Source organism: Falco punctatus (genome assembly GCF_963210335.1).
Source record: "Falco punctatus genome assembly, chromosome: 5".
NCBI lineage: Eukaryota > Metazoa > Chordata > Aves > Falconiformes > Falconidae > Falco > Falco punctatus.
Genome location: NC_137584.1, coordinates 6,284,463 through 6,306,158, shown reverse-complemented (window position 1 = coordinate 6,306,158; position 21,696 = coordinate 6,284,463). Strand labels below are relative to the sequence as shown.

General features: G+C 38.0%; 1 protein-coding gene and 1 long non-coding RNA gene across 3 annotated transcripts in view; one reads left to right on the top strand and one right to left on the bottom strand.

The window, feature by feature from the left end:
• ZNF292 (zinc finger protein 292) overlaps positions 1-21,696 on the top strand; it is a 54,986-nt gene that overhangs the window by 7,508 nt on the left and 25,782 nt on the right. The window lies entirely within an intron of this gene.
• Positions 1-21,696, bottom strand: part of LOC308064660 — a 49,178-nt gene that overhangs the window by 6,967 nt on the left and 20,515 nt on the right. For both annotated transcript variants that reach the window (XR_013928472.1, XR_013928473.1), the window contains one exon: positions 1-21,696. This exon is cut by the window's left edge and continues 6,967 nt beyond it. This is a non-coding gene — a long non-coding RNA (uncharacterized lncRNA).

The window sequence follows — 21,696 nt, the reverse complement described above, 5'->3', positions numbered from 1 at the left end:
TACTTGCTGCTTTTACTGGAGTTATTAAGAAAACTACTATTTCTCCAAGAGATGCTTTTAGCCAGAAGTTAATACTTACAGGGTATGAAGTGTGGTTGATTAGTTTTTCTTCATAATATCCTTGATTCTTACTGCCCATTCTGAGTGAGAGGCATTCTGATTAATGCAGTCCTTCAGCCATTTAAAAAAAATCTGAAGACCTTACTGTAAATTTCAATTTACTCACAGTAGTTGACTGTAAACAATAGCTGTGCATCTATGCTAGCATAACTAAACTTATTAGCTACTTTCTGTACTGCCACGTATATTTCTGCCTTTACCTTTTCCCACAAATCCAAACTTCATTCCCCGCTTTTGAATAATGTATATCATTGTCTAGGTTGCTTTCTGAAACTACAATTATTGAAGATTCACTGTTTAAAAAACATTAAATATTGACTGTGGAAAACATTTTCCTTATTGTGCAGGACTGTACAAGGAATCTATATATATGTATTTGTTAATATTAATGTTCAGTAAGGCGTCTCGTTTTATCAAAATATCCCCATTGTGTGTCTCAGTTTCTTGATAAAGAAGTTATATATCTGTTTGAATGTTCAGTCCATTTTCTCTCTCAGGTGGGTTTTTTTGATGGTTTTGTTAGAGAGTGAATACCTCATAAACCACAGATCTTGAGGGGAGACAGTAAAAAAAAAAAAGCGTGCTTCTGGGGATTCTTTGCTTCCATTGTGATTAAGAATCGGGGAATTTCATCTGGCCTTTTCAGTTTACTCTGCCATTTAAATGTCATATTTTTTTTTTTTTTTTTTTTTTACTCCAGGCTTTATGCAGACATACTATATATTGTAGGTGGTTTCTACATGAGACTTTCCTAAATCGGGGATCGAACTGGAACCATTAGGAGACATCAACATACTGTTTCTTCAGTGTGATGTATTGCCTAAAATGATACACAAGCCAAAGAAACTATTCAAATTCGTATAGGTGTGGAGCCTGTCTTCAAGAAATAGTGCTCCAGGCATTGATTGCTAACAAAAATTTTTTGATAAATAGAATTGTTTTTTAAAAGCCTCCACATAAGTCCTTGAGTAGTTACAGTACAGTGTGTATAATTCTTTAGTTTTCATGGGGGAAACTAGCATGACATTCCTATGCCATCAGCTTCTCTAAAATGATGATGTACAACAGCTTGCAAATTTGAGTTTAACAGGTAAACAATTTGAATTGAAACTGTCTTTTGAAATAGTACTCTTTTTATTAGGTCTGTGCTTTTGCATATAAAGAACTTAATGTCTTACATATTAAGATGTGTGCAGGTGTTTTTTGAGGTGTGGAATATTTTTTTTCCTATTTGCCTCTCAAAATATGCATTAATGACAACTCTATTATAGTATTATTTCTGGAATCTTTTATCTCTAAGGATGAACTGCACTGCTTCCATTTGGGAAGAGTTAATCTAATAACACCTAGTACTTGGCAGAACAAAGACATTCAGGCAGAAGGTATAGGTAACATCAAAAAGGCTGTGGAGCTTCATAAAATTATTTTCTGAAAATAGGCGTGATCCAATAGGAAATTGGATAAACTTGCAAAAACATGTGCCTGTAGTTTTTGATAAGAATAGTTTGATCAAATTTTTCTCTATCTTCTCTTCTGTAACTGTTGTATAGTCTTCTGGTATATAATATTTCTGGCTTCATGATGCTCTGTATGAAGGTAAATTAATCTTTCATCAGAGAATCAGGAGAATCCTGTGCTAACTCATGTAGTTTTCACTTGATTATTTTCTAATTATTCTGAGCTAGTACACAATTCTTTGCCCTTATAGGGACTCATGCAACATGGACAACTGCCAAAGCTCCATCCAGCTTTAGATACTGACTCCTAGCGTTCAGTATCTCCTAACTGCTGGACAGATGCATTTGTTGCTTTGAGAAACTTAGCTCCCTGAAGTAAAATTCTTCAGGATTTCTTTAGGGTAAAGACCAGTTTTTCTTTTGTAAGTCTCTCGTGTCTTTTAGGTTGAATATAGCAGTTAACTTTAGAGCTTTCATTTGAGCTGACAGCAAATATGGTGTTGCTTTCTCAGTCTCCTGTATATCATAAAGAACAGAATTTGATAGGACTTCTTTTGTTTTCTGTTACTCAAAACGATGGAGAGGATTTATTCTGGTGAATAGTTAAATCCTGTTTGATATTTATGTACCTAATACACTGAATACTGTTTTGATGAATCAGTAAAGTACATTTAGTGATTAGGCATTAAATCAAATTATGACTAAGGAGTTCCTCAGTCTTGTGATTCCTGCTTGTCTCAGGAGCTTATGATAATACATTTTTATAACAATGAACACAAGGATGAGGACAGGAAGAGATTAAATGTTCAGAATCACAAAAGGCATAATCTGAACCTCATTTTTACTTTAATCAGTGGAAGGTAGCTCTTATGAAGAGAATAGCTGGGAGAAAAAGTCACTTCTGATTATGAATCCATAATAGTGAAGATGATAAATATCCCAGTTCTGCAGACCTGGAACTTGCATAATCTAGCTGAAACTGGCATGGCAATAGAACCCTGCTTTTGGAAACCCAGCCAGACTTCATGAACGGTATCAGTGTGATGGCAGGAACTCCCCAAGTTCTGCTCAGGGCTGCTGACATGTTCGGGAGAAAGTATAAAACTTGGCTCCTCTCCTTCCTCACACGTGTACACGGTGTGGCAGTACCTTGATGCTAGTATAAGGACACAATTGGGTATTAGATTGTGTGAATCGGGTAGACTTTGCCTTGTTCTTTCACAGAAAATTAAATCAGATGGAAGCATATTTTGGGATATCAATTTGACTTGTGCTGAATAGACAAGCTTAAAATGGCAGTTAAGTAGCCTTTCTACTGAGGAAGAAGATTGGCAATTAAGTTCTCATCAGAATTAAAAAGGTTTGAAGCAGTAGTGGGAGAAGTTGCATTCAACTGATAAAGATAGCCGATATGAGAACGTAACAGAGATGAACTACAGAAGTACTTGTAATGTCTCATTTCACTTGACTAAGACAGCAGGTTCAAGTCACCTATATTGCAGGAAATGCACATATTTTCAGATTAGACAGTTATTTCTGGCTATCTTCCTATTTTTAATCTGCCCATATGCCAGTCTGATAATTAACAGGTAAATTAGATTTCCTGGCAGTGGATAAAAGTTTACCATAATGAACATCCCAACACATTCCTGAAACGCCTGTTAAATAGCCAATTGCAGAATACTGGTTTTAACTAAACAGGCTAAAATATTAAGGATGGGATGACAACATTAAATTGAGACCTGAATGAAAACCTGAATAGAGAGAAATGTAGCCTAGGACTATAAATTCACTCCTTATGTAAGGATGTAAGAGAGAAATCAGATACTACTGGCAAGATCAGAAAGAGCATTTTGAATGCAAAATGTTGAAAGATTAAAGGCAAGCCTAAAGAATGATAATTAAACTACTGTATATGACAAAGCATGAGGCTTAATGAAGTTACTTCCTGGTATTTACAATAATTGTTTTAGAACAGTTGATGGCTGTAAGCAGAAACTGCCCGTTCATTTTCTAGGTTTTTCTAGCTCTTTTAAAAAAACTAGCTGGGTTTTGAATTTTAAGCAAAATAATGACTAAAGAATAACAGGAAAAGTAACACCAAGGTGATTTCTCTTTTGTTTTCCCTCTTTCAATCTAATAATTAGAAACCTGAGCTCATGCAGTATGTTCAGCATGCCCAGGTGAAAAACATCCAGATTGCTTGTGCCTTTTGACTTGCATTTAGAGAGAGAAACATCTCTCCATTAACAGAAGGTTCTGTGTTTGGTAATTAACTTTTCTGCAGTCAGTCATGTCTCTTCCTTCCTGTGTGTTCTGTGATATTTTCTTGGTGATGGTAGATGACATAATTACTACTCAGAGTTGTAGCAGAGCCCCACAAGCTTTTCTTCTGTTTTTGCTTATGTATCTATTGAGGTGCTCTTTTTCAAACCTTCCTCCAATGTAAACTCTGCATTAGAAATGTAAATGTACTTTTTGATGGCATATTTAATATCTGTCTTGGTTTTGTATTTGTAAATTGGGGGCAGTGGTACTTGCCCACTATTCAAAGGTACGTACATCAGAAGACAAACGTGGATTTTTTTTGTTGTTACTTTATCTGCCTGGTAAAGTAGGAATAGTTGGATGAGATACACATTTAACTTTTTTGTGCTTGTGTGCTGAAGACTCAGGGTGCTAATGATTGAACTGTAACAATAGTTAAAAAATTTTTCACAAGTTAATCTTAAGGGTGAGTTTCTTTATGTTGTCGATCATCATTACATGGATTCTTCCTGCAATTAGTCTTAACTTTTTTTGAACTGGAGAGTGTGAGTTACAGTGAAGTAGTTTTAAGAACCATCAAGGTCCTCAACGCCTTAGGTGGTGTAAATAAATGTAGGTAAAGGGTTCAAATTATCAGTGCACTCTTGCATTTTCAGAAACGTTTATATTTGATTAGTTTTTACATATTCATGGTAACTACGGCTGTAGTAAGATTTATTAAAAATAAAATTTTCATGGAGGAGACCTAAGTAGATGTGGTTATTTGGGGAAAATCTTTTTAGGCAAGAGTCTAAAAATAGCTAATCATAATTCTTACTAACTTTCTATCTTTCCTCAACTTTGATGTTTTGTAATTTTCATTGAATGGTATTAAAGAATTATTTTTTTTGCATAATAAACTATATATAGTGTATATATACACACTATATAAACTACTACAAGATGTATGAATGTGTAGGGATTGAACAGAGAAAATGAATCATTCACTGCAGGGTAGTTCATAGAATCATAGAACAGTTTGGGTTGGAAGGGACCTTAAAGATCACCCAGTTCCGACCCCCCTGCCATGGGCAGGGACACCTTCCACCAGCCCAGGTTGCTCCAAGCCCCATCCAGCCTGGCCTTGAGCACTCCCAGGGATGGGGCACCCACAGCTGCTCTGGGCAGCCTGTGCCAGTGCCTCCCCACCCTCACAGCAAACAATTTCCTCCTACTATCTAATCTAAATCTACCCTCTTTCATTTTAAAACAATTACCCTTTGTCCTATCGCTACACGCCCTTGTAAAAAGTCCCCCTCCAGCTGTCCTATAGAGACCCCCTTTTGCTGTAAGGTCTCCCTGGAGCCTTCTCCGGGCTGAGCAACCCCAATTCTCTCAGCCTGTCTTCATAGGAGAGGTGCTCCAGCTCTCTGATCATCTTTGTGACTCTCCTCTGGACTCTCTCCAGCAGGTCCATGTCCTTACATTGGAGGCCCCAGAGCTGGACACAGTACTCCAAATGTGGTCTCACATGAGTGGAGTAGAGGGAGAGAGTCATCTCCCTTGACTTGCTGGTGACGTTTCTTTTGATGCAGCCCAGGAGATGGCTGGCTTTCTGGGCTCTGAGCACACATTGCTGGGCCATGTTGAGCTTCTTGTCCACCAACACCCCCAAGTCTGTCTTCTCAGGGCTGCTGTCACTCTAGTTGATCGCCTTTACTGGTTGTATTCTAATTCCTTCTATTAAATAAAAAAATAGAAGTTACTGTCCATTCTTCAACAATTACCTTTTCCATATGTGTATTTGTCTGAACTTATTTCCTTTTGTCTCTGAAAGTCTCCAGGATAGCTCTCCCTCAGCATGAACACAAGCAAGATATATGTGTAAGACTTGATTTCTTGCTCTTTCTCTGCATCTACTTTTCCCCTTCTGGTGAGGCTTGAGCATAAAATTTAGATCTGTATCTTTATTTTTCCAGTTTTGCCACAGAAAAATTGTGCAGTTATTCAGTTTCTTCTTTGTGTTCTGGTTTGATAGACAGCATTTCAAATTTACATCGTTGTTCTGAAAACAGATAAAATTAAGAGGATGGTGAGAGGACAATGTTTGGGGGGAAAAAAAGGCTCATAGAAGGGTAGAATTTTTGCCTTTAAAACTGCTCAGAAAACTATACTTCAGCTAGAGTATTTTTTTGTTTAAATAACACCTAAACACATTAGTTCTTAATAAATGATGGTTATTTATACCAAAGAGTGCATACTGGTATCTTCAACACCCAGATACATAGGTAACAAAAATCAATGCCATTGTGTAGGTGGTACTTCGCTGTGAGTACACAACAGAGTGTGTGTGTGTGGGTTCCTCCGTGGAAGGAGAAACATTGTAATGGAGACAACAGTATGAAAACTTAAATGCTCGTACACTGTAACAAAACTACTTTTATTGTTCTGAATACTGCTCTTCAGTAGATGAACGAGAAGGTGAATGATTGAAAGAACAGTTTTCAGATAATGTAACATATCCATAGAAGATAGATGCAAACCAAAATAGCAGATGCCTATATATTAACATTGTGGGTCAGACAAGAACTTCTCTTTATCTTCTGATCATACCTGCTTAAAATGCTTTGGTTTACATCATGGAGCGCCTTTACAGTGTGGGAATTGAATGTATTTTGGGTGAAACTAAACCACAAACTGTGCTTCAGAACTGACTGCAGGCAATCTATTTCAACCACTAATAAGTATCCAGTTAATTGAGCCAGCTGAAAGTTAGTCCGAAATAAGATCTCCTGTGATGGATACACTGGGGACTTGGGTTCTCAGCACCAGCTTTTCTGCTGTATGGATCTGCTCCTTATGCAGTGCATTGCACTTGAAGTGCTATAGCTATTGTGAGCTTTTTGTGGATCAGAACCAAAGTCTGAGTTTGCAGTTAAGTGCTGAACTTTATCTCTGAATGATTCTGTCTTGACTTTGTGAGTATTTCTTGCACTCACTGACTCAGTACTCACTGATATTGAATTTGCATTCAACTGCAGGATAGAGAAGCTAATGGTGTTAAGATGGGGGTGTACAGTGTAAAAGCAGTTGGAGTTTTCATTTGAAGGAAAAGCAAAAAAGAGTGAAGACTGGAACTGCAACCTATCTGGAGAAGAGTAGTAGTAATGGGAAGAAAAAAAATTGGAGAGCTCTGCACCACACCTGCAGAAATTGAGAATGAAAACAATTGCTTAAATACAATCTTGTAGTAAGTGATGGAATTAAGAGTCTGGCTTTAGCCCTGTCTTCTGGGCACAAGTCAATATCTCCATTAGAATTAAAGCAACATCAGCTGACTTCAGCCAAAGGCATCTTGTCTTTCTAGAGCTATGCTTTGCTTAACAATTTTTGTTGTGAAACAATTCGGAAGGCAAATTCAAAGTAAAACCAGCACACAAACAACTTAATCTTGAAAGGTTTAAAAACTAAAATTGAGTACAAATTGGGATTGATCTTCTTTGATCATAACCATAATTTAAATAGTACTTGTACACTAGGAAAGATAATTGTATTTGATTGTCATCCTTAGTTTTGAAAATGCAGTCTCATTCTGTACCTGCTGAAGTTTTGCTGTTCAATTCTGGATTGTGTTATAGTATTATAACAAACATGTAAGAGCTAATACTCTTGCTGAATTTGTCTTATCTACAAAATTGAGGTAGCAGTGCTAAGCCTCGGTGAACAAATACTGAATCAGCTAACTAGTAACAGTTTTAATTTGCCTACTTAAACTGCTTTGGAAATTAATTAGAAGTATGATGCTTTGGGGTTTTTTTCTATATCAAGTTTTGACTTGATATAAAATTACCTCTCCGTGCACTGTTCTAAATAGAAACTGATTTTGTTGACTTATATTGATTTGACCTTTTATTTTGGCGTATCTGTGAGGGCAACGGTAATTCATATGGTGCTGTTCTGTCTAGTGTTTGTAGTGGACAGGTTTGAAATATCCATGCTTTTCTATTTAAGTTTTATTCTAGTCTAAAAATCAGTTTGCCTCTAGAGCATCCCAACTAAGAAAAAAAACTACAATGGAAACAGATCATTTAAGTTTGAGGCTCGTTGTTGGAGGCAGAGGTGAAAGGGAAATAAAGATGGATTATGATTATGGTGATAGGGAGAAATGCCTTGGTCAGAGGTTTGTCATACCACAGAAAAAGGAATGGATACTCATCATCCCCACCCCCATGCTTTTCAAAATGGACAGGAGGTATAATGGGGTTCATTACTGTATGTAAACATTTAGCTTACTCTTTTAAATGCTTTTAAAATAATCTGTCATAGTATTTATTTCTAATTCTTTAAATAGTGAAGTCTCGTGGGCAATCTGAGGTAGACTTGGTTTAAATTAGACATTGTATTGCGAAGGTTTTTTTGACATGCAGAACTATTGCAGTTCAAAAACTATTCAAGTTTTTACTTGACTGTTCTGTTGACATCTTATTTGGGTAGGCTGCCCTCACATAATGTGGACATAATGCTGGTTGCATCCCAGCTACTCCTTAACTGCCTCTAGCCAACTCCAGTTAAATTGCCTTTCATGGGAACCTTAACCTAACAACTTCTAATAAAAACAAACAAACAAAAAAACCCCAACTTGCAGCAGTTATCAAAGACTCCTGCTTTTTATGTGATGAAAGACTTGTTCTCCATCTTCTGGTAAAATGCTGAACAACAAGGAGGAGAGAGAGCAGGTCATGTTAAAAAAAAAAAAAAGTGGTCTTCGGTGTAGGAACTGTAGATCATTGAGGCTGAGAGGAATGGTATTTCAACACCTGTAAAGATTCTTTCGTGTCCCTTTAGGATGTAACTTTGTTGTGGAGCTTCAGAAAGAGATCGTCTGGTGTACTGATGCATTGGTACCAAAGCGTGACTTAAGGGTTGTCTAAACTGGGATATCTAATATATTTTTAGTATCCCAACTACTTCTTTAAAAAAAAAAAAAAAAAACAAACCATGAAGCTATCTCAACAAGTCAATCCCATTTTCCTCATGGTACAGAAGAGAGGTGTCGCAGGTAGTGTTGCTGCATTCACTTAATCAAGTTCTGATGGTCTGAAAATGCTTCTTGAACCAACTCCTATTTAGATGCTCTGGAGGTTTGAGGACATGACTTCCCAGTGCATCTTCTTTTGCCCACTGGTCCTGCCTATCATCCTAGCCATCTTCTAAATTGCAGTGGGTTCTTGGGACAGGGATGATTTCAGCATTGCAAAGCAGGACTAATGCTCCATTTCGAAAGGAGAGATCTGTTCAGTTATTTACAGGTTTGTTTTTATTTTACCAGTTCAGTTCAGTGGCTGGCATTTCATTTGATTCTGTAATGACACTGGCACAGGGCTGGAGTTGCACAGAAGAGCTGAGGCCAGAAGTCCAGCTTAGTTTGTAAACTAGCATAAATTGCACTTTAGAAGTAGATGGTTAACAGCTTTCCAGGAATTTGAACAATCCTATTTTCATCCCATGCTCAGTTCTTTAATGGTTGTGGCAGCCAGTGAGATTATGCTTCAGGCTCACAGAGTTTTACTCTGAAAAACACAGCCCTCAGAAATGAAATTTGGATGAGATGAATGTCTAGTTCCAGCCCAAGAATCAGCATATTAGCTGCGTCTCCCAGAAAAAAATCCCCAAACTTTTTGTTCCTGTGTTAAGTCAGAAGACGTCATCAATATCACGACGGTATACCTAGCTACTTGATTGAGAATACAGATAAAGTCATCATGTTCCTCATGTTTCATTTCTTAGGATTCAGGGACTTTGCTGTGAATTAAGCTGTCCTTCAATTTTTTAGTACTTGATTACTCTCCAGGACCCATGCTCTATTGCTGTTTAGGGGCTTGTCACCTCTGCATGCAAGTTGAGAAATTCCTTCTTGCCTATCCTAAAACTAATAGAAAGCATTCTATCCTGTTATCTTTACTCCTGGAAAGCAGTGTCTTACACAGTGGACATTCACTGTTTTTTGACTCCTTTGATAAAGGTGTTTTATTTCTCGCCATATTTGTTCTGCCTCTGATCTGAGGAACTGTTTTATGTATAATAGCTTTATTTTCATATTGCAGTTTGAAGTAGTCTAGCCCACTGATTTGTGAAATACCTCGTTTGTATGTATCTCGTGTAGATATTTAACTAGTAAATCTATCAGTATTAAAAAACATCAGTGTATTAATTTTTCAAAGAAATATGTTTGCCTCTGATATCTCAAAGCAACTCTATAAACCTGTATATTCATGAAATGGTTTTTGAAGCTTCTATATCTGATGGCCTAGCTACCAAAATTATACTGAAATCTCAAAATATTTTGGTGTTCCTAGCATCAGGATGTGTGCACACCCTTAGTGTGAACGCATCTAGAACTGTGCTTGTACACAGTTGCTGTGCATGCTTCTGTCTTAGTGCTGCACATCTGAGATGCCTCAGTATTTCTCTTTTAAGATACTGGTCCTGAATGTAAGAGCTTTCAATACATCTGCTGTGTATATGTAACTGGTGGAGACCTCTCAAGTCTGAGCATGGAGTTGTGTCTGTGTGCGTGTTCCAGGGCTAATGAACAGTATCTCTTGCAGAACCATGAATGCCGCAAGAACTTCACTGGGTTAACAAATATTTTATGGTGCTCTTAATTCCCCTGGGAAAGGCAAGTTAACAGCAGTTTCAAATGCTGTTCTTTTTGAGCAGAACAATAAACACATTCTTTGTTTTCTTTTGAGTAGTAGTTAAACATAAGCAATCAATTGCAACCCGTACCAAAAACTTCAACAATGTGAGGCATATGCCTGGAAAATACATTTTCAGGGAGGAGCGGTTAGGTTTTAGTTTTGGAAGTGAAAACTGACTGAAGATTACAGACCCTTGGACTTAGTATTGGTGGGGTCTTTAATCTTACAAATTGGTCTATTTTTGTAACTGAATAGTAGACAGATCCTTTGTTGAAGTAATGCAGCAAAGAAATTACCTAAGCCTACTAGTCAGACTTTTAAATCCTTATGTTCGGTTAGTGATTATCTGCAAGGTACGGAGATAAATGGAAAAGATGATAAAATGAAGTATAAATTCATGAAGGGGAAACATTTTTTACAAGAGAAACAATAAATCTCACTTGTTACTTTTAAAAGTGTCAAAAGTGGAAAGATGGCAGCTTAAGAATGAGGAAAGTGTATAGTGCTGGGTATTGGGGTGTAGTGGCCAAAGTTTCCATTTTAATTTCAGTTGATGTTTTTGTAAAAGTCTTACAGCTTACTTCCAGGACTATGCTTAAATTTTGTAATAGAAAAGAGAGGATTGTGCTGGTAATACAAAAATTGGGAGGCAGCATCTGTTCTGTTTTCTTCATAGGTCAGTATGACTGCATTGTCAGTGTTCTTCACATTCAGCAGTGGTCAGTTAACATCAGAAAACATCGATAAGTATTTTCATATCCTTACAGCTGCAGTGTCTGGCTTTGCCTAGTTCACCTGGCTCATCATTGCATGCTTTAGTAACTTGAACATTGACAAGCAGGAGGTATCTTAGATTATTATTGTGAATTACATTCTTAAAATAGTTGTGCATATTTGAAAGGTAGCTCTTGCTCATCTGAAGTATTGCACAAGAAATCTGAGGAAGAGTTGAAATAATTGCAAGCAGATAGTAACATGGGGCTTTTAAAGGTCAGTATTAAAGTTACCACTCTTTTTTTTGTGCTGTTCATTAGCTGACCATAGGCAATGTATTTTGTGACCTGCAGGAAATAAATACACACAGCCTTGTATTTCCACAGTTTGCATGGAAAAAGAAAACTACACAGATGATGAGTAGCACTTGAGCAGTGCTTACATGGAGGAAACAGTACATGGTACTACAAATTTACTCCCTTTCACTTTTATTTTATGTTTTTAAAAGGCAATGTCTGGCAATGGATTTGAGTTTTTAAGAAGATCTGATGTAGAAGATAGCTGTTTCCAAAGAACATCTATTAAATCATATAAATTTGCATATCTCACTCTCCTAGTCTTATAGCTAGATAGTAGTATTGCCACAGTGAGGTGGTTTATTTCTTCAGGTTAAAAAGAATCCTTGTTTTTCAGGATACTAACTGACCATTTACTTCTGTGTGATGTGCGTATCTCTGGCATTCAAAGCTATGTTTAGAGAATTGTCTGCTTTTCTTGGTATCTGAAAAGTTACATAGCATTGTGACAAGCAACATATTTTCATGTACTTTTTAGAAAAGGAAAGAGGAAAAGATTTTTGGCAGTAAATGTTTTTGAGCTAACTCTTTGGCAAGAATAATGATTTGACATTTTTCCCACAGCAGTCGTAAACTCAAAGTCTGAGACAAACTTTAGGCAAATACAGAAAGAAGTCCTGGATGTGTATTTTCTGTGCTGCTTAATTTCTCTTCACTAGGTTATAATCTTCTAGGGAGGCAAAAATACCACAGATAGATTTCCTTTATTCTCAGTTTAGTGAGACAATACGTAAAATCGATCAGAACCATTTGAATATAACAGTATTTGTACAAGATTGTTTTGAAAATTGAGAAATAAAGCAGACACAGACTGTACAAAAAAGAGAAGAAGCCTGTCTAATGCCAGGGGAGTAACTCATTGGGGCTTATATCTAGTCTTGTTGCTTTGCAGATGATGCCTGAGTGGGTTGCTCTGGATAGGGTGCAGTTTCTACAAGATGCTTGTCTTCAGCTGAACTTAGTAACATACATAGATTGCTGAAGAATAGTGAAGTGAATTAGAAAATGCACTCAGAAGACTCTTAAGCAAAGAGGGGAATTTTAGGTTTGACCAGTGAAATGCTTGGTAGTTCTAATTACTAGTCATACCCAATGCGCAAATCATGAATTGAATGTATATGAAACATCTGTGGCCAGTTCTTGATTTTCATACTGTTTTAAAGGAAATCCTGGTTGCTCATTTCAAAAAAATGCATTGAAGTGGATCAGAGTTGCATGTTTTACAAGTATCAGCATACAGGAGATGAAATTAGGGAACACGGAAGCAGTACACATGTTCCTGCTGGCAGTTATGAAGTCACTGCTTGTATTAGTGTTGTTCAAAGAAGAAATCGGATAAATCAGTTGTCCTACTGTTTTCGGGCAGTAGTTTAAGCATCTTAAGACTTCCTTCCTGAAAAGAAATTATTCTGCTTGCTTTTCCTTGTGCTGGCACAAGCACTTGAACCTACACACTGAGCATATTTGGGGAGCTGATAGGACTTAAAACTTACTTCTTGCTGATGAAGGATTAGCTCTGGTCATGGACTTAAGGTGCTAATAGCCCTTACTCCATAAATGTTAGTTAAAAGATAATACAAAACAAACATTAGGAAAATGGCTGTCCAGAGTACAAGTGAAGCTACTAGTAAACACAGAATTACAACTTCTTTAAACTGTCAGTAGTGTCAGTAATGCTGGAAAAAGGAAAGAAAACACTACACTGCTTATGGGAGTTTGATTTATACTCCTTTATTGATGAAGATGTAATTCAGTATTTTGGACCACTGCAGCCCGTATACGAGCCATTTACCTTATTGGAAGCACTGGGTAAAATCTTTACTTTCAGTCCTTGTTCTTTAAAGCATATTAAAAACTTGTGCTGCAGAAAGAAATTGAAAAAAGCTGTTCCTTCTTGGTTTGTATAAATCTGGGCAAAACTGTTCTTTCCACCATGGAACAGTAGAAGAATGAAGATGTTGCCATAGCCTTACATTGGAGGAGACAGAAAGACAGGGCAGTGAGCTGCGGTCATGTCCACCCTGTGTATCTTGGGCTGTTGCAGAAGCTGGCAATGGCCTTGGTTTTGGTTTGGGTTCCCCCCTCGCCCCGTGTGATGAAACTGTAAGCAGTAAAGACTGTGAAGTTCGCCTATGCAAGAAACTAGAATTACTTATTTAAATGATTTATATACTGTGCTGCTACTTCTCAGGTGTTCTGTTTAGAAATCATGATGACACCTTATAGGGAGGGAGAGTCAGTGAAGTCATTGAATTCACAGTACTGCCTCAGGGATCTTGGTCTGAGCTGGTGTTTTGTGGGGAAGGGCAGGCTGTATGCCATTTGAAGAGCTGAATATCATCGTATCAGCTAACATCAGGAAAAAAAAACATCCAAGAGTCAGAAATGGTGGGTTTTTTTAAATGAAAGCAAAGAATTCTGTGGGCTGTAGACCTGTGGATCAGGCTCCAGGGTTGATTTTTTCTGGCCTGGATCAGTGTATTGGGACCTGGTTTTGCACATATTTTTGTGCATGTGTATATACAGGAGGATGTTCATGATGTCTTCAGCACAAAATCAGCTCTGTCCTACTAACTAATACCGGTACTAATACTGGTGTCTTGATACATACCTCTTTCTGAGACATTCTGTGTTTTATGTAATCATAAGCCTCTATTTCAAGTCCAGATCTTCAAGAAAATACAAGCAGTGACAAAATAAATATTTTCACAAGCTGCTAATTCTTAAATGAAATCATGTTTTATAACAAAATATAAGTGGTGTGATAATAGATTTTACATGAAGTTGGAAGTTTATCAGGATACCAAAAATCTGGGTGGCTTTTGATTTAGACAACCAGAATTTTTTGTTCCAAGTGTGAAATGTTACGATATTACAAATTAAATACTAAATAGTCATATCTTAAACTAATGTTTACTTTATGTTTTTGCAGTTGCTGGCAGTGTGATGTAAGTAATCAAAACTCCTTCAACATCTGTGGTGTGTGTACTTATTAAACCTGGAAGATCTATTCCTATACTGAACTACTTGCTGGTCACATTGACAGGCAGGAAAATATCATGGGTTTTTGTTTAAACATTAGAGATGAGTTTTGATTTCAGGCAGTTTGAAGTGAAAGGTTGGGAGCTTGACTTAGGTGCTTCACTGATACACCTAGTCTTTAACAGTGTTTGGATGGTGAATGAAGACAAAGTCAGAACTTTTCAAAAATGTCAGTGAACACCCTAGACCCTAGGGTCACACCGTCCTTGATAATTAGTTTTATAATTATTTAATATTACTTAGCTTAGCTATTTAAGTAATGTGTGGATTTGATGGGTTTGTATTTAAGAGTGTAGGTATTAACAGTCATATTCTGTGGTTGTGTCTGTGGGTTTACACACAGTAATTGTGAAGAATCTTGCTTCTTTCTTTGGTTGAGATTTAAATTACCTTACTTTCTGACACACTGAGGGGAAACACAACAGTCTTACCTGAGAAAGGAGAAGCATTGGTATAGCTACTCTAATTTGAAGCATGGTGCTTTGTTTGTATTACTGTAACAATTTGGCAGTAATTCCCATGCATACTAAGTAGCACAACTCTAGAACTTACCAAATTTGATAGGAGTCCATGAGAGAGTTTATAACTTGTAAGATCTCTCATGCTATTGTCAATGCTTTATTTTTATTATCCCCGCCACCAATAAACATCTCAAGTCACCTCCATCCACCAAAAAAATTACACACTTTCCAAACAGGAGTACACTCACAAATTATATGAATTATTCCCTATTTGGTTTGGCTTATTCCAGTACTGCTGAACTTAAATTAAATGTCTTCTATACCACAGAGTATATGTTTCGCTATATAAAATTTCCAGATGCCACAAAGCTGAGTTTAGAACTTTACCCAGATGGTATTATGCTAGCCAAAAATGTTCACCATGTATATTAGCCAATGTGGTTGTCTTTGGGTTTTTTTTAGGGTAATTGATAATACGGAATTTAGAAAAGGAGTAGCTTTCTTACAGAGGAACCATAAGACTCACATCTTTTTGGGTTGTTACACAAATACTTTACTGACAACATACCTTAAGGCTTCCATCTCTGGAGGTATGCTAGTTTCTTGAGTTTATTTATACCCCCTTTGGCAATGTAGCTTATTTGTTCAATCTTTTCAGGTAACAAAAAAAAACAACCTGGTGTAAGAACAACAAAATTATCATAGTTCCAAAGCAAGAAAAGTGTAACTGAAAGGGGATCTGTCTTGATATGATAGCCTGTGTATGTATTTGTGCATATGTGAATTACGTATATATTAAGACAGAGAAACTTCTTTATCCTTGAAGTGTTGCTAGATGTTATGTCCCTGCCCCATCCAGTTCAGTATTTGGGTGTGGGAAGGAGACTTCACCTAGTTTGGGTTTTCTGCTAGGACATTTGTCAAGACTAAATCAGTGTTCCACAGTCATTGCTGCAATGCCTTTGTTCGTTTACTCAAACTGCTACATCTTCCATCATCACTACTGGCAATCTTTTGTTACCATTCACTTCTTGGTGTTTTCCACTAACAAGCCTCATGTAGATGGGCTTTCTACCCAGGAGTGGAATCTAACAGACCTTGACAGTGTGCTCACACTTGCAGCATGCTGCCTGGTGACATTGTACAGAAGCTGTTCTTGAATACCTGTTTGATGTAAGTGCTCTTTGTGTACAAGTCTCGAGGCTGACTGCCTTCAGTTTGCAGGTAATATCCCATTGAAAGTGTTTCTTGTTTTGAATGATCCCTTATACTCGCCATACAGACACATTATGGCTACACATTATTCCTGATACGGCATGTCAAACCACATTACTGTGATAGACCTAATCTACCATGCTGCACTCAATACTTTGGGCTTGTTGACATTCCAAGTTATTTAGCAGAGTTTAGTAAGCAATGTCAGCTGCTTTTCTCCTGATCTGTACGATGTTTTTGTTCTGGATTAGTTATGGTATGTCTTCTTCCCTTCATTCCCTTTAATCCTAAGCATCCAACTCTAAACGAGTCCAGAGTAGTGAGTGGAAGCTGCTTTGTCTGAAGCAGTTACAGTGTCAGGCTCGCTCTGCATCTTACTCTATATGATGATACTGAACTCAGGATCCCCAACTAATTTTCATTTGGTCATGATCCATCTAATATTACAACCTGGGAATGGCTCTGGTCTTTAGCGCGTACCTGCCTTCTTCAGAGGGGAGAATCTTAAGCCAAGAAAAAGGTTTCCAAGTCATGTGCATGGTTGATATGGGAGACCTGCTTCACTCATTTTCTCTCTTTCTTGACTGTAGCTTTCACTTTCTTTTGAAGTTCCTGTTGATGCTAGGAGAATTTGTAGCCGTTCTTTACCAGCTTTGAAAAAAGCTTGCCCTGTTTTCTTGAAACATACCCTTTGATGGTATCTGTAGAAAGCATCTGCTCTTATGAATCAGTCATTGGCAGGTACCGGAGGGTTGTGCCCGCCGAAGGGGAGCCATACCTTTGTGGGAATGTGCTCCACGTGAACGTGAAGTGGGAGACCGATCTCACTGGGAAGTGCTGTTGCTCCTGAACCTGGCTGTTTGTGTGGAGCTCAGTCATCACTTGGCTACCTCTGCCGCTGCAGAAGCTGACGTCAGGAGGGAGTTCTTGCAGCCACTCTTTGTGTGCAGCTCCTAAAGATGGATCTCCAGATAACTTTATCATATCAAGCTTGTTGCTTGGACTCTTCCGCATAGTGTGCTTGAGGGACATCACTGAAATAGAGGTTTTGCTGGTTACTGGAGTGGTTTGGGAGATGCAGCTTATCGTATGACCGCTGTCTGTCACTTTCCCTGCCTCTTAGTCCCTTGGGCTTAGCAGGGAATGGAAATGGCAGTCCCAGTTATGTTCTAACCTATTTAAGTAAGCTTGCCCTTACCCAGATACCTACAGGGGTAAGAATTTCATCTTAAGAGTTAAAGAAATATGTGTATGGTGAATAATGCTGCCTTTTAGTATGAAACGTATTTTAACACAACTTTGGTGTTGTAGGCCTAGTTTTAGCAAAGCAGGTTGCTCAGTATAACTTTGAAAGTAGCAGTGCACCCACCAGAGGATGCTTTTCTACTGCAATATTCATGTAAGGGTTCTGATAATAATTGAAAAGGATAAGATGTATTGCCTGAATATTATCTGTGGCTAAATATTTTCCACAGTTTAAATCACAGATATAATACGTACTGATTTTTACTATACAAATTGAGATGATTCTATTTTTTTTGGAGCATTCTTGCCTGTGTGAGCTGCTGCTGAAATAAAATGCCTGTTTCAGTTTCACAGAGGAACAAAACTTTGCTGCTGTGCTCTGAATACAGCACTTGGTTTGATTAACAAGCATGTCCTGACTAGGGAGATAAATAACTTAATGAGGCCCAGGGCTGGGGGTAAAATTCTTTCTTTTTATGGTTGTAAGCGGAGCACAACAATGATTCATTAAGCAAAGCAGAATGAATTTGATTTTCTTTGTACAGTGGCAGCGCTGTATAGTCTAGGGACATCTAGACAAGGAAATCTATCATACTGATGAATACTTTTGAAGGGTGTGGTGGGTGTAAGTACTTAATATAGTTCATATAATGGCTTGGAAGTGGCTGATATAGATACAAAACCCATAAAAATAGCACTAATACTGAAATAAGTGCCACTATGTTATAGTGCAAATGTCTTTGCTTCCTTTACACAGTGTCTTTGCATCTGTACACACTGGTTTTAGAGGACTATACTGGTAGTAAGAGTTCACCAACATACTGAATACTTTTTTTTAGGTGGTGGATTCTGAGAATTTGTCAGTGTTGATTATATCTACTTTGGTTTTGGCTAACTACTACTAAACCTCGTATTTTCAAAACTAAATTTTATTTGCTTCAGTTTATCCTTATTAATCTGGATGTGGATTGGAGTAGTGTTAGTTGGGCTTTCATAGGTTCTGCAAGTGCTTTTTTCATTCTTACCCAATGGAATTTTCTGCTATTAATGACTACATGGTATTTCTGTAAAGTTCCTAATTATTTAGGAGAATTCCAGTTGGGTTTCATCATAAGGGGCCTGCAGTCTTCATATTCTCTGTTGTGCAGATCAGATGGTGATACTGCTGAGCTGGAGAGGTTTTAGCATGCTGAATACCTATAAGGTCTCTCTTTCCTGCCCCATGAAATATGAGATCTGGTCTGGTGTTGCAGGTCTCCATGGTCACTTGTCATGGGTTGCTTATGAATCAGTGTCTCTCTGCCGAGGCTATTGTTTTCTTCTTTACATTTTTAGGTGTTGCTGTCTTTGCAACAACTGGTAAGAATCCTCTTTAATTCTTCAGTCATGCTTCTCGGATGACCAATTGCTTAGTTACATCTCCCCACTTTCTTCTCCTTCCTCATCCCTGTTGTTGTCTTTTTCTTTCTTCTGCTCTACTTAACACTTTGAGACTTCCAGGATGTGTTGTCCTGGCTTGGTAGCTAACTGTGAAATGTCCTTCACTTACCAAAGTTTGCATTAATTTTGTTGCTTGCTGCAGTCTTCTGAACAGGACACTGGTAAAGTATAGTATATGGGCCACATTCAAATATACACTGAGTCTTTAACAGGTAAACCTGGTGTTTCTAGTATTAAACAGGATTAATTACTTCATATATCATCTTCCTAAATATGAACTTACCTTACTGGCAGAAGCTATTTGGCAGATTCATGATGTCCAGGCCAGCTCTAGCAAGTTTGGACAATCAACTGGATAAAACTGAATGGTAGTTTATGCAACCTGTTATTGCATTGGTCTGTTAAGCTAGCTTCTGCTTGGATGTTTTGGTTGGGGGACTGTTTGGGGTTTTTTTTGCAGGAAGGGAGTGTTAATATTTACTCTAAAAGAAGAAATATGTTGTTCAAATTAAATCGAAAAAGGAAAGTAATTCATTATGACAGTGTTAGCTTTTACTCTTCATCTCTGGTTTTGAAGCTGACTCTATTTGAGCTAGGTAGCATTCCAAGCTAGCACAAAGAATTTTCCCACATGATTTTAAGAATCTGTATGAACAGTAAGCTGCACAGAATGTTTTGTCATCATGTTAGTCCATCTTTTATTCAGTGTCACCAGCAACTTGGGTTTGCATTTCTCCTTTACAGGGAGAATTGTTTCTTTAAGCAAGTGTAAGGTTGGTTAAGCTGTAATACTCGTTTCACAAAAAGCAGTTCTGTGTTTTCTTCAGTGCAAAAATACAAGCTAAACCTGAGCACTTAAGGAAAAGTTTATTTTCTAAGGAAAAAGATTATACAAGTATGCTTTTTATTGTAAATCTTCTATAGTACGATACTGTTAAAGGTGCTGTCATTGATTGCTCTGTTGTATTCTTAATAAGAAACAACATCAAGTTAAGGAGAAAGGGCTTCTCGTGCAAGCCTGTGGCATTCATGTAAACCTGAACTCTTTTAACATGAATACTTGTATCAGCTGGACAAGGGGAAGAAATCATTGCCTGTTCCATCCAAAATATTGCTTCAGGACCCAGAGAGTGAAGGATTCAGCTTCGTTATTTTACTGCAGCCGTTTTACCGCTAGCGTTCTTAAACATGTCGTGTATGACAAATCAATAACTGAAATCATAGTACATCTGGTTATGTAAGCATTGGGCAGAGGGAGACTTTCTACTGGAGTTTCTTTCAAGATTATTTCAAGTATACTCCCTTGTTCTGATTATTCTAGTGTATTGATGAAAATTGCCAAATGGTACCGAAATAGATGTTTGCTAACATTGTTACATTGTTTATTCAGTCCTCCTTTGTTGCTTCTTCTGTGTTTCTCCTCTGTTTTATTCTTTCTTGATTTCTGTGCAATCATCTGCGGTGGTTTTTTACTGCTGTTAGGAGAGCATCATATTGGGTGTTACAGTAAAACAGACAATACTCCCGTTGGGTTTGAGGTTCCAGTAGGGAGCACTAGATGCTACAGAAGCATCTTGTGCTGCAGCAGACAGGTAGGGTATGTAACTTCTTTTAAGATGACTGTGTATGAAGACTTCCTTTTAAGACCAAAATAGATTTTAATGCAACAGTTTACCAGAAACTGCATGTTTCTTACCTGTTACATCCTTGACTGGCATACCTTTGGTCCACATTTTGGCTGTGCTGTAACCTGGTGGTGATATTGTGACTGTGAGCAACCACACTAAACAGTTTTTTGTTCAGTTTAATATAGTTGACATTTTTTGAGAGGGTTTCTTTTGGACACTGCCCAATAAGGGAATTTTAAGTATGTTCTTTACGTTTGCAAATTGACAGGAGCAATCAATACATGGGAGATTAGGGAGACTATTGAGAGGCACATCAACATCCTGGGGGAATGGGCTGAGACGTAGTTCAGCGGAGGTGAGCACAAAGCCCTGTGTGTGATAGGGGGTAGCCCCATGCACCAACAGGCTGGTGGCTGGGGAGCAGCTCTGTGGACACCAACCCAGCTGTGCTGAACAGCCACCAGTGTGCCCGTGCAGCATCGCATCAGCTACACCTTCAGCAAGAGTGCAGCCAGTAGGTTGAGGGAGGTAAATCCCATTACTGAGAACCTGTGGGACTGCATCCAGGTACTGATGGGGTGAAATCCCAATAAATGCTAGCCAGACTCAGAAGCAGGTTGCCCACAGAGGCTGTCGAGTCTCTGTTCTTCAGGATGAGTACAGCTCCATCGGACATCACTCCAAACAACTTATTCTAATGGCCCTGCTTAGGGCAGGGTGTCAGACAACCAAAATTGCTGTTACTCTCAGCTTTCTATCTGTTACACCCCGCAAGAAGGAAACAGCAAAGTTGATCATTTTAATATGACGGACTTGCAACATGCCATAGTGTAATAATCAATTGGCAATTTGTTAAGCTGTCCCAGGCTTGAGAGCAGAGATCCAAGGGGACTATGATTTGGATGGTGGCATGAGAACCCTTCTAGCTACTGTACCTCAATGTGTGTTCGAGTCCCCTGACCCTGACTGAAATGATTGGCAGCCTTTTGTACTTTGTGTGGCGGTGATTCCATCAGTCTCGTGTGTATCAGCAAGGCGGCAAGAGAAAGGAAAGGAATGTAAAACTGTTC